This window comes from Triticum aestivum, chromosome 5B (genome assembly GCF_018294505.1).
Source record: "Triticum aestivum cultivar Chinese Spring chromosome 5B, IWGSC CS RefSeq v2.1, whole genome shotgun sequence".
Classification (NCBI taxonomy): Eukaryota; Viridiplantae; Streptophyta; class Magnoliopsida; order Poales; family Poaceae; genus Triticum; species Triticum aestivum.
Genome location: NC_057807.1, coordinates 497,964,255 through 497,978,307, shown reverse-complemented (window position 1 = coordinate 497,978,307; position 14,053 = coordinate 497,964,255).

Genomic DNA, 14,053 nt, shown 5'->3' with positions numbered 1-14,053 from the left:
GGCGAGTTGGCCCCCATTTGAGCGATATAGCATATTCAAAGAATTATCCTACTCTATACTATCACCTCTAAAAAACATACACTATACAACAAAGAGACCAAGGCATAGAAATGTAGAATAATCCTACACTATAAAATAAAGAAATTATAGCCGATTATACCCACTTGGCATTGTGGTTCGGCATCGGTGATAATAAAGCATACACAAACAACAAATTACATACACTGGGCAAATACAGCTCATACATCATGGACGCGCATGAACTTAACTCCATTTGAACTATAATCTCTTCAGAAAATAGGATTGGTCGGGTTCAAATAGCACAAATTTCAGTCTGCAAAATCTCCAATTCCTTCGTGGTTACCTCAATGTCTTGTTTCATTTTTTGACTCCTACATCTAATACCTGCATGTCCAGTCTCAACTTGTTGATTGTACGTCGAGAATCATGTACACGTTGTCTTGCCACCTCTAGTTGATTCTTGAGAACATCAGCACATTCCAGTTCCAATCCATAATCATTCGGTAACGGCCATGCCGCACTGCTCGCAGATCTTTGTGTTGATGTCACTTCATCCTGAAATGTTTCTGTAAGTACACATGACTAGGGCAAAATTATAGTTACAATAGTGAAGCAAGCAAGACAGACTATTTTGTATTCCCTCTGTCCCAAAATAAGTGTCTCAAGGTTAGTACAACTTTGTACTAGAGCTAGTACAAAGTTAAGACACTTATTTTGGGACAGAGGGAGTACATGTCAAAACAGGACTAACAATAATGTTACACGTCATGAAGAATAAGCAGGTGATACTTTAAAAATTATAAACAAGGTAGCCTATGCAGCATGCATACAGAAATATCTCTTAGCTCACCAGAGGAGCATGATGTTGGGGCCCAATCCAAAACACAGACAAGTTACAAATTTAGACAGCATGTTGCGTATAAGTAAGCAAGCAATTGGCCATTCTGTAGCTCAATTAAAGTCTTAGGGAGCATAATGGATAGCAGACGGTTTCATACAAACATACTACAACAAGCAAAACTATGCAATCATTAGCCTAGTATAAACTAGATTGCGAGCCTCATGCAATAATAGTTGGCTAATAGACTTCAAAGCTTCAGGCATACTTCGGCAGAGTAATTAAATGGTAAGGCCTTTAATTATGTCAACTAATAGTTATACAAGTACCCAACATCAGGCATCATTCTTTGGGCATCTCATTAACTAAGGACAAATAAAGCAATTGAAAAGAGCAAATTAACTATGCCTGAAACAAACAAGGAATTGAACTATTGACTTGGATACAGTGACTTACTTTAATAGGTTGAAGAGGCTTAGCGTAGCTCTTACTTCTCTTGCAAGGCTCCTTCCTAACATCTTGTACTTGGAAATCCTCAATCTTATCTTCATTGCACCCCCTCTACAAGGTGACACAAACTAGTTCTCGTCTCCTTGGAAGATAAATATGCATACTTTCTAGTCTGTGAACACAAAAGGATGAGATTATAACAAAACAACACCACATAATGAAACATGCCGCATCTCTTGCACTTGCACACAATGAAATGAGCATTTACTATGTCTGCACTATGTAAAAACTAGGCATACCTGCGAACTGGATCTCCAGGTACTCTTGGAGAGCCTACTTTAGTGTACAGCCAAACCTTTATGTCACCTATGAGTTAGACAAGGCCCCACTACAACATCCCTTAGTGTTTAAATTGTTGACAAGCTCTCTTAGAGTGTTAGGTCAAGAACAACAATTAATCAAAGCAAACAGTCCTAGTATGGTTGGCTGATGCAAATAAGCAATTGAATAGATGTGTGAGAAAATCTTACATATCAAGAAAAGAAGCAAAGATGGAGGCTTAAAGAAAATCACTTGACTGACCAGATTTAAGGGGCATTTAAACATCATGTGCAACGTATGAACCAATGTTGGGGATATCGCTTATCGGGAACTTATCGGTCGACCTATGATAAGGGGTAAATCATGAAGTTTATCGGCATATCGGCCGATTTATCGCCATATCGGCTGATTTATCGGCCGGTTTATCTTATCGACCAGACCACGGTAAGCGATAAATCGGCTGATTTATCGGAATATCTGAAGATATCTTGAACAGTGGTATGAACTAACATAAACATTGCATATTCCAGATTCTGCAATGGAATGCACATGTATTAGGTTATGCCAATGTATGAGGATGCCTAAATGTACACTATAGCAGGCAGGAGTGATTCATCATTGCACGCACAATTGAATTACAGGTTAAGGTCTAGTTCGATTCTGCCTTTTCAGGGCTTATTGTAAAAATAAGCCATAAAAGATGTAAAGAAGTCATTCTTGAGTTATGGGCTTGGGCTTAACTAATTTCGCTTTGGAGGGGGGTGTTTCGGGTAGAACCTCACTAAAAATTGAAGGGATGGGGAATAGTGAAATGACTCTGTTGTCTACCTATATTACACTCAAAATGCAACTGCTGACGCGCGTGTCACACCTGACCCTCAAGTAAAAACAAACACGCAAGCATTCATTGCCCTGCCCGCTTGCATCTCCTCTCCCCTTTCCCTCTACCTCGATCCCCTACGTGTAGCACTAGGGTTCCTCCAGCGAGCCGTCGCCATTGGTCCCATCTGGCCTGGTCCTCGACGATGCTCTATCCAGCTAGGATGGATGGCCGGTGGGTAGGGGCAAATCTCCCTGGCTGCTCCTCCCTCTGGCGTCGCCCCTCATTCTCATGGTCTCCAGCAGCTGCTCCACTGTGGTTCGTCCAACGCACTACTCCGGTGGGCGCTGCACAACAATGGCTGATGCCACACTGCGACAGAAGGCACCTTATTCCCCCTCCCCTCCTCCCAGGCCGTGGCCTTGAGGTGCTATTGAAGGATGAGCTCATCCAACAAGGTGAGGATCTCCTTTGATTTTTTGCCAATTTTTCATTCTGATCCACTATACAATGAATTGCTATGAGCTGCTTCTACTACTACTATATGATGCATTGCTATGAGCTGCTCCTGCTGCTGCTATATGATGAATTGCTATGAGCTGATGCTGCTGCTATATGATGAATTGCTATGAGCTGCTGCTGCTATATGATGAGTTGCTATAAGATGCTCCTGCTGATGCTATATGATGAATTGCTATGAGCTGCTTCTGCTGCTGCTATATGATGAATTGCTATGAGCTGTTCTGCTACTGCTATATGATGAATTGCTATGAGCTGCTCATGCTGCTGCTATATGATGAATTGCTATGAGCTGCTGCTGGTATATGATGAATTGCACACGGATGCTGCTGCTATATGATGCTTTCAGGTGGTGCTGCTATATGATAATAACCAACCACTTGGACCATCGAATTTCAATAAATAATTGTTCTTCATTTAAATGTGGGTCATGCGTTCTTCGTTTAAATTAGGCAATGGGATCTCTATGGAAAACATTGACCAAAGTAGACTGTGCCAAGTAGATGGTATCTTTGTATTTGCATTTTGAGCAAATAGTGATGGTATGTTTTCCTATCATATTAATTACGGCACTGGGTTCAATTTGTGATGTTTGCAAGTCAAATTAATTTTCATATGGGCAGCAAAATGAAAAAAATATAATGCAATCTATACTTTTCACTGATCATACCAAAGATAAGCTGAAAATGCAATGAAAAGAACTGGCTGGCTTATTACATGGAGCTTATATTCAGAGGTGCTTATTTTCTTAGGATAACTCGTAATAACTGTCTCTAAGAAACCTGGCCAATAGAACTGACATACAAATAAGATGTCATGATGATTGCAATGGAGGAGTGACGTACCATAGCACACTATATAGGCTCACCGCTGCCTCTCTTTTTTTGCGATGTTCCATGAAATTGCCACATAAAGCTTGTACTTTTTCATTGTGTAACCCTATCTGCAAGTTGACATGGATAATTTCAGACATCTCTACATGATAATACATTGCATATCCCTTGCGCATATTTAAACCACCAATTAATGATTGTGCGCATAGCATAAACTAGCCATGACTCTGTGTGCTGGACAAGTGATGTCTACTACACAACCTTCTTCTTGTTGACGTTGTTGGGCCTGCAAGTGCACAGGTTTGTAGGACAGTAGCAAATTTCCCTCAAGTGGATGACCTAAGGTTTATCAATCCATAGGAGGCGTAGGATGAAGATGGTCTCTCTCAAACAACCCTGCAACCAAATAACAAAGAGTCTCTTGTGTCCCCAACACACCCAATACAATGGTAAATTGTATAGGTGCACTAGTTCGGCGAAGAGATGAAGATACAAGTGCAAAATAGATAGTAGATAAAGGTTTTTGTAATCTGGAATAATAAAAACAGCAAGGTAACAAGTGGTAAAAGTGAGCGTAAACGGTATTGCAATGGTAGGAAACAAGGCCTAGGGTTCGTAGTTTCACTAGTGCAAGTTCTCTCAACAGTAATAACATAAATAGATCATATAACAAGCCCTCAACATGCAACAAAGATTCACTCCAAAGCCACTAATAGCGGAGAACAAATGTAGAGATTATGGTAGGGTACGAAACCACCTCAAAGTTATTCTTTCGGATCAATCTATAAAAGAGTTCGTACTAGAATAACACCTTAAGACACAAATCAACCAAAACCCTAATGTCACCTAGATACTCCATTGTCACCTCAAGTATCCGTGGGCATGATTATCGATATGCATCAAACAATCTCAGATTCATCCAACCAACATAAAAGTACTTCAAAGAGTGCCCCAAAGTTTCTACCGGAGAGTCAAGAACGTGTAACAAGCCCTATGCATAGGTTCCCCATGTCACGAAACCCGCAAGTTGATCACCAAGACATACATCAAGTGTTCTCATAAAAGACTCAATCCGATAAAATAACTTCAGAGGGGAAACTCAATTCATTACAAGAGAGTAGAGGGGGAGAAACATCATAAAATCCAACTACAATAGCAAAGCTCGGGATACATCAAGATCGTGCCATAGAGGGAACACGAGAGAGAGAGATCAAACACATAGCTACTGGTACATACCCTCATCCCCGAGGGTGAACTACTTCCTCCTCGTCATGGATAGTGCCGGGATGATGAAGATGGCCACCGGTGATGGGTTCCCCCTCCGGCAGGGTGCCAGAACGGGCTCCCAAGAGGTTTTTGGTGGCTACAGAGGCTTGCAGCGGCGGAACTCCCGATCTATCTTCCGTTCTAGAAGTTTTAGGGTACGTGAGTATATATGGGTGCAAGGGGTACGTCAGTGGACCTCCCGGGTGCTCACGAGGCAGGGGGGCACGCCCTAGGGGGGTGGGCGCACCCCCACCCTTGTGGGAAGCCCGGGGCTCCCCTGACGTGCACTCCAAGTCTATCAGGTGGGTTTCCTTCCAAAATTAACTGCTCAAGTTGATTTCGTTCCGTTTTGACTCCGTCTGATATTCCTTTTCCTCGAAACACTGAAATAGGCATAAAACAGCAAATCTGGGCTGGGCCTCCGGTTAATAGGTTAGTCCCAAAAATAATATAAAAGTGGATAATAAAGTCCAATATTGCCTAAAACAGTAGATAAAGTAGCATGGAGCAATCAAAAATTATAGATACATTGGAGACGTATCAAGTATCCCCAAGCTTAATTCCTGCTCGTCCTCGAGTAGGTAAATGATAACAAGAGAATTTTTTATGCGGAGTGATACTTTGGCATAATTTCAATGTAAATCTTCTTAATTGTAGAATGAATATTCAACCCGAAAGATTCAAGACAAAAGTTCATATTGACATAAAAATAATAATACTTCAAGCATACTAACTAAGCAATTATGTCTTCTCAAAATAACATGGCTAAAGAAAGTTATCCCTAAAAAATCATATAGTCTGGCTATGCTCCATCTTCCCCACACAAAATATTTAAATCATGCACAACCCCGACGACAAGCCAAGCAATTGTTTCATACTTTAATAATCTCAAACTCTTTCAACTTTCACGCCATACATGAGCGTGAGCCATGGACATAACACTATATGTGGAATAGAATGGTGGTTGTGGAAAAGACAAAAGGAGGGAAGGTAGTCTCACATCAACTAGGCGTATCAACGGGCTATGAAGATGCCCATCAATAGATATCAATGTGAGTGAGTAGGGATTGCCATGCAACGGATGCACTAGAGCTATAAGTATATGAAAGCTCAACAAAATAAACTAAGTGTGTGTGCATCCAACATGCTTGCTCACGAAGACCTAGGGCACTTTTGAGGAAGCCCATCATTGGAATATACAAGCCAAGTTCTATAATGAAAAATTCCCACTAGTATATGAAAGTGACAACATATGAGACTCTCTATCATGAAGATCACGGTGCTACTTTGAAGCACAAGTGTGGTAAAAGTGTAGTAACATTGTCCCTTCTCTCTTTTTCTCTCATTTTTTTGTTTGGGCCTTTTCTCTTTTTTTTATGGCCTCTTTTTTTTCGTCCGGAGTCTCATCCCGACTTATGGGGGAGTCATAGTCTCCATCATCCTTTCCTCACTGGGACAATGCTCTAATAATGATGATCATCACACTTCTATTTTTCTTACAACTCAACAATTACAACTCGATACTTAGAACAAAATATGACTCTATATGAATGCCTCCGGCGGTGTACCGGGATGTGCAATGACTCATGAGCGACATGTATGAAAGAATTATGAACGGTGGCTTTGCCACAAATACGATGTCAACTACATGATCATGCAAAGCAATATGACAAATGATGGAGCGTGTCACAATAAACGGAACGATGGAAAGTTGCATGGCAATATATCTCGGAATGGCTATGGAAATGCCATGATAGGTAGCTATGGTGGCTGTTTTGAGGAAGGTATATGGTGGGTGTATGATACCGGCGAAAAGTGTGCGGTATTAGAGAGGCTAGCAATGGTGGAAGGATGGGAAAAAGTGCGTATAATCCGTGGACTCAACATTAGTCATAAAGAACTCATATACTTATTGCAAAAATTTAGAAGTCATCAAAAACCAAAGCACTACGCGCATGCTCCTATGGGGATAGATTGGTAGGAAAATACCATCGCTCGTCCCCGACCGCCACTCATAAGGAAGATAATCAATAAATAAAATTGTCCTCCGACTTCATCACAAAGCGGTTCACCATACATGCATGCTACGGGAATCACAAACTTCAACACAAGCATTCTTTAAATTCATAATCACCCAACTAGCATCACTTTGATATTATCACCTCCATATCTCAAAACAATTATCAAGCATCAAACTTATCTTAGTATTCAACGCACTCAAAAGAAAGTTTCACATATCTTGAATACCAAGTATATTAATATTAAGAAAATTACCATGCTATTAACGACTCTCAAAATAATCTAAGTGAAGCATGAGAGATCAATAGTTTCTTTTAAAACAAATCCACCATTATGCTCTAAAAGATATAAGTGAAGCACTAGAGCAAATGATAAACTACTCCGAAAGATATAAGTGAAGATCAATGAGTAGTCGAATAATTATGCAACTATGTGAAGACTCTCCCATTTAATAATTTCAGATCTTGATAATTTATTCAAACAGCAAGCAAAGCTAAATAAAACTACATTGCAAGGATAGCACAACTCATGCGAAGAAGCAAAAACTTAGGCTCAACCGATACTAACCGATAGTTGTTGACGAAGAAAGGTGGGATGCCTACCGGGGCATCCCCAAGCTTAGATGCTTGAGACTTCTTGAAATATTATCTTGGGTTCCTTGGGAATCCCCAAGCTTGAATTTTTGTGTCTCCTTATTTCCTCATATCATGGTTTCTCTTTTTATCAAAAGCTTCATTCACAATAAACTCAACAAGAACTCGTGAGATAGGTTAGTATAAACCAATGCAAAACCTTATCATTTTGTATTGTAACAAATCACTAAAATTATTATTCAACATTGCATACTAAATGCCTCTGTATATTTAATACTCCTATCCTCAAATAGAATCATTAAACAAGCAAACATACGCAAACAATGCAAACATAACAGCAATCTGCCAAAACAGTACAGTCTGTAAAGAATGCAAGAGTAACAATACTTCCCTGACTCCAAAAATTATGAACTAAAATTCCCATTTTAATAAATTTATCAGAGCTTAATATGCAAAAATATTCAACGTTATACCATTCTCTGATTTTCTAGGGAATTTTTGCAACAGCGGTAAACTTTCTGTTTTCAAACAGCAACATGTATACTAGCAAAATAAGCATGGAAAAGGCTATACTTGACTTTTTTATTGAAAATAAAGATGCAAAACATTGTTATAACTAACAGAAAGCAAAAACTAACAAAAGAAAATGACGCTCCAAGCAAAACACATATGTTGTGGCGAATAAAAATATAGCTCCAAGTAAAGTTACCGATGAACGAAGACGAAAGAGGGGATGCCTTCCGGGGCATCCCCAAGCTTAGGCTCTTGGTTGTCCTTGTATATTACCTTGGGGTGCCTTGGGAATCCCCAATCTTAGGCTCTTGCCACTCCTTATTCTATAGTCCATCGAATCTTTACCCAAAACTTGAAAACTTCAACCACACAAAACTCAAAAGAAAAACTCATAAGCTCCGTTAGTATAAGAAAATAAAACCACCACTTAGGTACTGTAATGAACTCATTCTAAATTCATATTTGTGTAATATCTACTGTATTTTAACTTCTCTATGGTTCATACCACTTAATACTAGCCATAGATGCATCAAAACAAGCAAACAACACAATGAAAACAGAACCTGTCAAAAACAGAACAGTCTGTAGTAATCTGTATAAAAAGTATACTTATAGAAGCCCAAAAATTATGAAATAAATTGAAGGACCTGAGAAATTTGTGAATTAATCATCTGCAAAAAGAATCAACCTAAAATCACTATTCAGTAAAAAATGGCAGCTATTCTCGTGAGCGCTAAAGTTTCTGTTTTTCACAGCAAGATCACATAAACTTCACCCAAGTCTTCCCAAAGGTTCTACTTGGCACTTTATTGAAACGAAAGCTATAAAACATGATTACTAGAGTATCATAATCATGTGGACACACAAAAACATTAATGATAAATATTGGGTTGTCTCCCAACAAGAGCTTTTCTTTAATGCCTTTCTAGTTAGGCATGATGATGACAATGATGCTCACATAAAAGATAAGAATTGAAACATAACGGGAGCATCATGAAGAATATGACTAGCACATTTAAGTATAACCCACTTCCTATGCATAGGGATTTTGTGAGCAAACAAATTATGGGAACAATAATCAACTAGCATACGAAGGTAACACAAGCATAGCTTCAAGAATTTAAGCACATAGGGAGGAAACTTGATATTATTGCAATTCTTACAAGCATATGTTCCTCCCTCATAATAATTTTCAGTAGCATAATGAATGAATTCAACAATATAACCAGCACCTAAAGCATTCTTTTCATGATCTACAAGAATAGAAAATTTACTACTCTCCACATAAGAAAAAGTCTTCTCATGAATAGTAGAGGGAGTATCATGAGAGACTTGAACACTAAAAATTGTTTCCACATTAAAAGAGTAATGTTCAGAAAAAGGGTAATCATAATCATGACAAGATTTGTAAATATAATCCTCACTACTTTTTATAGCATAAGTTTCATCACAATAATCATCATAAGTAGCAACTTCGTTCTCATCATAATCGATTGAAACCTCTCCCAAGATACTGGAATCACTAAATAAAGTTGACACTCTTCCAAATCCACTTTCGTATTCATCACAATAAAATTCAACATCCTCCAAAATAGTGGGATCACTACTTCCTAAAGTTGACTCTCTTCCGAACCCACTTTCATCAATATAATCATCATAGGTAGGAGGCATGCTATCATCATAACAACTTTGCATATCAAAACTTGGGATGCTAAAAATATCATCTTCATTAAACATAGCATCCCCAAGCTTGGGACAAACATTAATTCCAGAAAATATATTCTCAAATATTTCATCCCAATCAAACATAGCTTCCCCAAGCTTGGGCCCTTTCATATCATAAGCATAATCACTCTCATCATTAAAAATATTGATAGCACCAATAGTATAGCAATTATCATCATCACAATGAGTAGTAGGAGCAACATCATTTGGGAGGAATACCTTTCTACCTTTTTTGCTCCTTCTTTTCTTCTTTTTCTTCACATTATGTGTGGGTTCAACCTTCCTCTTTGAGCTCCTTATTGATGAGATTGGTTGAATAGAAGGCTCCTACTCGTTACCTGATTCATCATAAGAATAATAGGAGGAGATTGGGAAGTATCTTCCCTTTCATTAGTATTCTCTTCATCTTCTATTTGCTTTCTTTTCTTTATGTAATTGGCAATATAAGGATTTTCAATGCAATTCTCCGTACAACATATAAATTTCCTCTAGATCAAAACCAAGAAGTTTATAACGGGCAAAATCTGGGAGATAGTTGGTTATACATTTCATTTCTTCATAGCCCATAAGCAAACTAAGTTCATTATAATGTGCAAGGGAAATCAAGTCATCACAATTTTTGGACATGATTAGATCATGAAACAATTTGCATCGGATAGCTAAATGACCACTTTCATTGCAAAGTCCACAAGTACGGCCAAGATAATTTAAATCTTCAGCACAAACATCTAGCCTTTCTTGCAACAATTTGGTTTCTAAGTACTTATGCCTCTTGCAATATCTATCTTCCCTATTTGGTGTGTACTTGCAAACCCAATGCGCTCCACAAAAATTGACATGTTTATAGGAGGCATTTTCATCATAACTAGTGCAATCATCATTAGTACTATGGATATTCAAGGAGTTCATACTAACAACATTGCAATCATGCTCATCATTCAAAGATTTAGTGCCAAACATTTTATTGCATTCTTCTTCTAACACTTTGGCACAATTTTCCTTTCCATCATACTCACGAAAGATATTAAAAAGATAAAGCGTATGAGACAAACTCAATTCCATTTTTTTGTAGTTTTCTTTTATAAACTAAACTAGTTCTAAAACAAGAAACAAAAAGATTCGATTGCAAGATCTAAAGATATACCTTCAAGCGCTAACCTCCCCGGCAACAGCGCCAGAAACGAGCTTGATGTCTACTACACAACTTTCTTCTTGTAGACGTTGTTGGGCCTGCAAGTGCACAGGTTTGTAGGACAGTAGCAAATTTCCCTCAAGTGGATGACCTAAGGTTTATCAATCCGTAGGAGGCGTAGGATGAAGATGGTCTCTCTCAAACAACCCTGCAACCAAATAACAAAGAGTCTCTTGTGTCCCCAACACACCCAATACAATGGTAAATTGTATAGGTGCAGTAATTCGGCGAAGAGATGAAGATACAAGTGCAAAATAAATAGTAGATAAAGGTTTTTGTAATCTGGAATAATAAAAACAGCAAGGTAACAAGTGGTAAAAGTGAGCGTAAACGGTATTGCAATAGTAGGAAACAAGGCCTAGGGTTCATACCTTCACTAGTGCAAGTTCTCTCAACAATAATAACATAGATAGATCATATAACAAGCCCTCAACATGCAACAAAGAGTTACTCCAAAGCCACTAATAGCGGAGAACAAACGTAGAGATTATGGTAGGGTACGAAACCACCTCAAACTTATTCTTTCGGATCAATCTATAAAAGAGTTCGTACTAGAATAACACCTTAAGAAACAAATCAACCAAAACCCTAATGTCACCTAGATACTCCATTGTCACCTCAAGTATCCGTGGGCATGATTATACGATATGCATCACACAATCTCAGATTCATCCAACCAACATAAAAGTACTTCAAAGGGTGCCCCAAAGTTTCTACCGGAGAGTCAAGAATGTGTGCTAACCCCTATGCATAGGTTCCCCATGTCATGAAACCCGCAAGTTGATCACCAAGACATGCATCAAGTGTTCTCATAAAAGACTCAATCCGGTAAAATAACTTCAAAGGGGAAACTCAATTCATTACAAGAGAGTAGAGGGGGAGAAACATCATAAGATCCAACTACAATAGCAAAGCTCGGGATACATCAAGATCGTGCCATAGAGGGAACACGAGAGAGAACACGAGAGAGAGAGAGAGATCAAACACATATCTACTGGTACATACCCTCATCCCCGAGGGTGAACTACTCCCTCCTCGTCATGGATAGCGCCGAGATGATGAAGATGGCCACCGGTGATGGGTTCCCCCTCCGGCAGGGTGCCGGAACGGGCTCCCGAGAGGTTTTTGGTGGCTACAGAGGCTTGCGGCGGAGGAACTCCCGATCTATCTTCTGTTCTGGAAGTTTCAGGGTACGTGAGTATATATGGGTGCAAGGGGTACATCGGTGGACCTCTGGGGTGCTCACGAGGCAGGGGGGCACGCCCTAGGGGGGTGGGTGCGCCCCCACCCTCGTGGGCAGCCCGGGCTCCCCTGACGTGCACTCCAAGTCGTTCAGGTGGGTTTCCTTCCAAAATTAACTTCTCCAGTTGATTTCATTCCGTTTTGACTCCGTCTGATATTCCTTTTCCTCGAAACACCAAAATAGGCATAAAACAGCAAATCTGGGTTGGGCCTCCGGTTAATACGTTAGTCCCAAAAATAATATAAAAGTGGATAATAAAGCCCAATATTGCCTAAAACAGTAGATAAAGTAGCATGGAGCAATCAAAAATTATAGATACATTGGAGACGTATCAACTAGCAGGCACTCTAAGGGAGCCTAATGTAGTGCACTAGAATTTCTACATGCCACCTATGATTTTGTGTAATGTACTGCCTCTGTTCCTAAATATATGTCTTTGTAGAGATTCCAGTATGGACCACAGACAGATGTATATAGATGGACTTTCGAGTGTAGTTTCACTCATTTTGCTCTATATGTAGCCTATAGTGGAATCTCTAGAAAGACATATATTTAGGAACGGAGGTACGAGGTAGTATCATGTATGACATCTACATATCTAATTTAGTAGCCAATAGTGGAAATCATTGTCTGCACAAAGGGGTTACTAGTCGAAAATCCTAGCAAAGCACACTGGCAGGCACAGAACAATACAAGAGAGAGAGAGAGACACACACTTACAAGATCATAGCAATGCCACAGTTCAGGATCTTGGTTGGCCAAGCTGTTAGATCCAGAAGAAAATCGTCCTTGTAGTTTTTGCCAGCTACATAACAGGTAACAGCGACCTGTTAGTATATTTGAAGTACATTGATGTCTACTACACAACCTTCTTCTTGTAGACGTTGTTGGGCCTGCAAGTGCACAGGTTTGTAGGACAATAGCAAATTTCCCTCAAGTGGATGACCTAAGGTTTATCAATCCGTAGGAGGCGTAGGATGAAGATGGTCTCTCTCAAACAACCCTACAACCAAATAACAAAGAGTCTCTTGTGTCCCCAACACACCCAATACAATGGCAAATTGTATAGGTGCAATAGTTCGGCGAAGAGATGGTGATACAAGTGCAAAATAGATAGTAGATAAAGGTATTTGTAATCTGAAATTGCAAAAACAGCAAGGTAGCAAGCGATAAAAGTGAGTGTAAACGGTATTGCAATGAAGGAAACAAGGCCTAGGGTTCATACTTTCACTAGTGCAAGTTCTCTCAACAATAATAACATAGATAGATCATATAACAAGCCCTCAACATGCAACAAAGAGTCACTCCAAAGCCACTAATAGCGGAGAACAAACGAAGAGATTATGGTAGGGTACGAAACCACCTCAAAGTTATTCTTTCGGATCGATCTATAAAAGAGTTCGTACTAGAATAACACCTTAAGACACAAATCAACCAAAACCCTAATGTCACCTAGATACTCCATTGTCACCTCAAGTATCCGTGGGCATGATTATACGATATGCATCACACAATCTCAGATTCATCTATTCAACCAACATAAAGTACTTCAAAGAGTGTCCCAAAGTTTCTATCGGAGAGTCAAGAACGTGTGCCAACCCCTATGCATAGGTTCATGGGTGGAACCCGCAAGTTGGTCACCAAAACATACATCAAGAGGCACATGATATCCCATTGTCACCACAGATAAGCACGGCAAG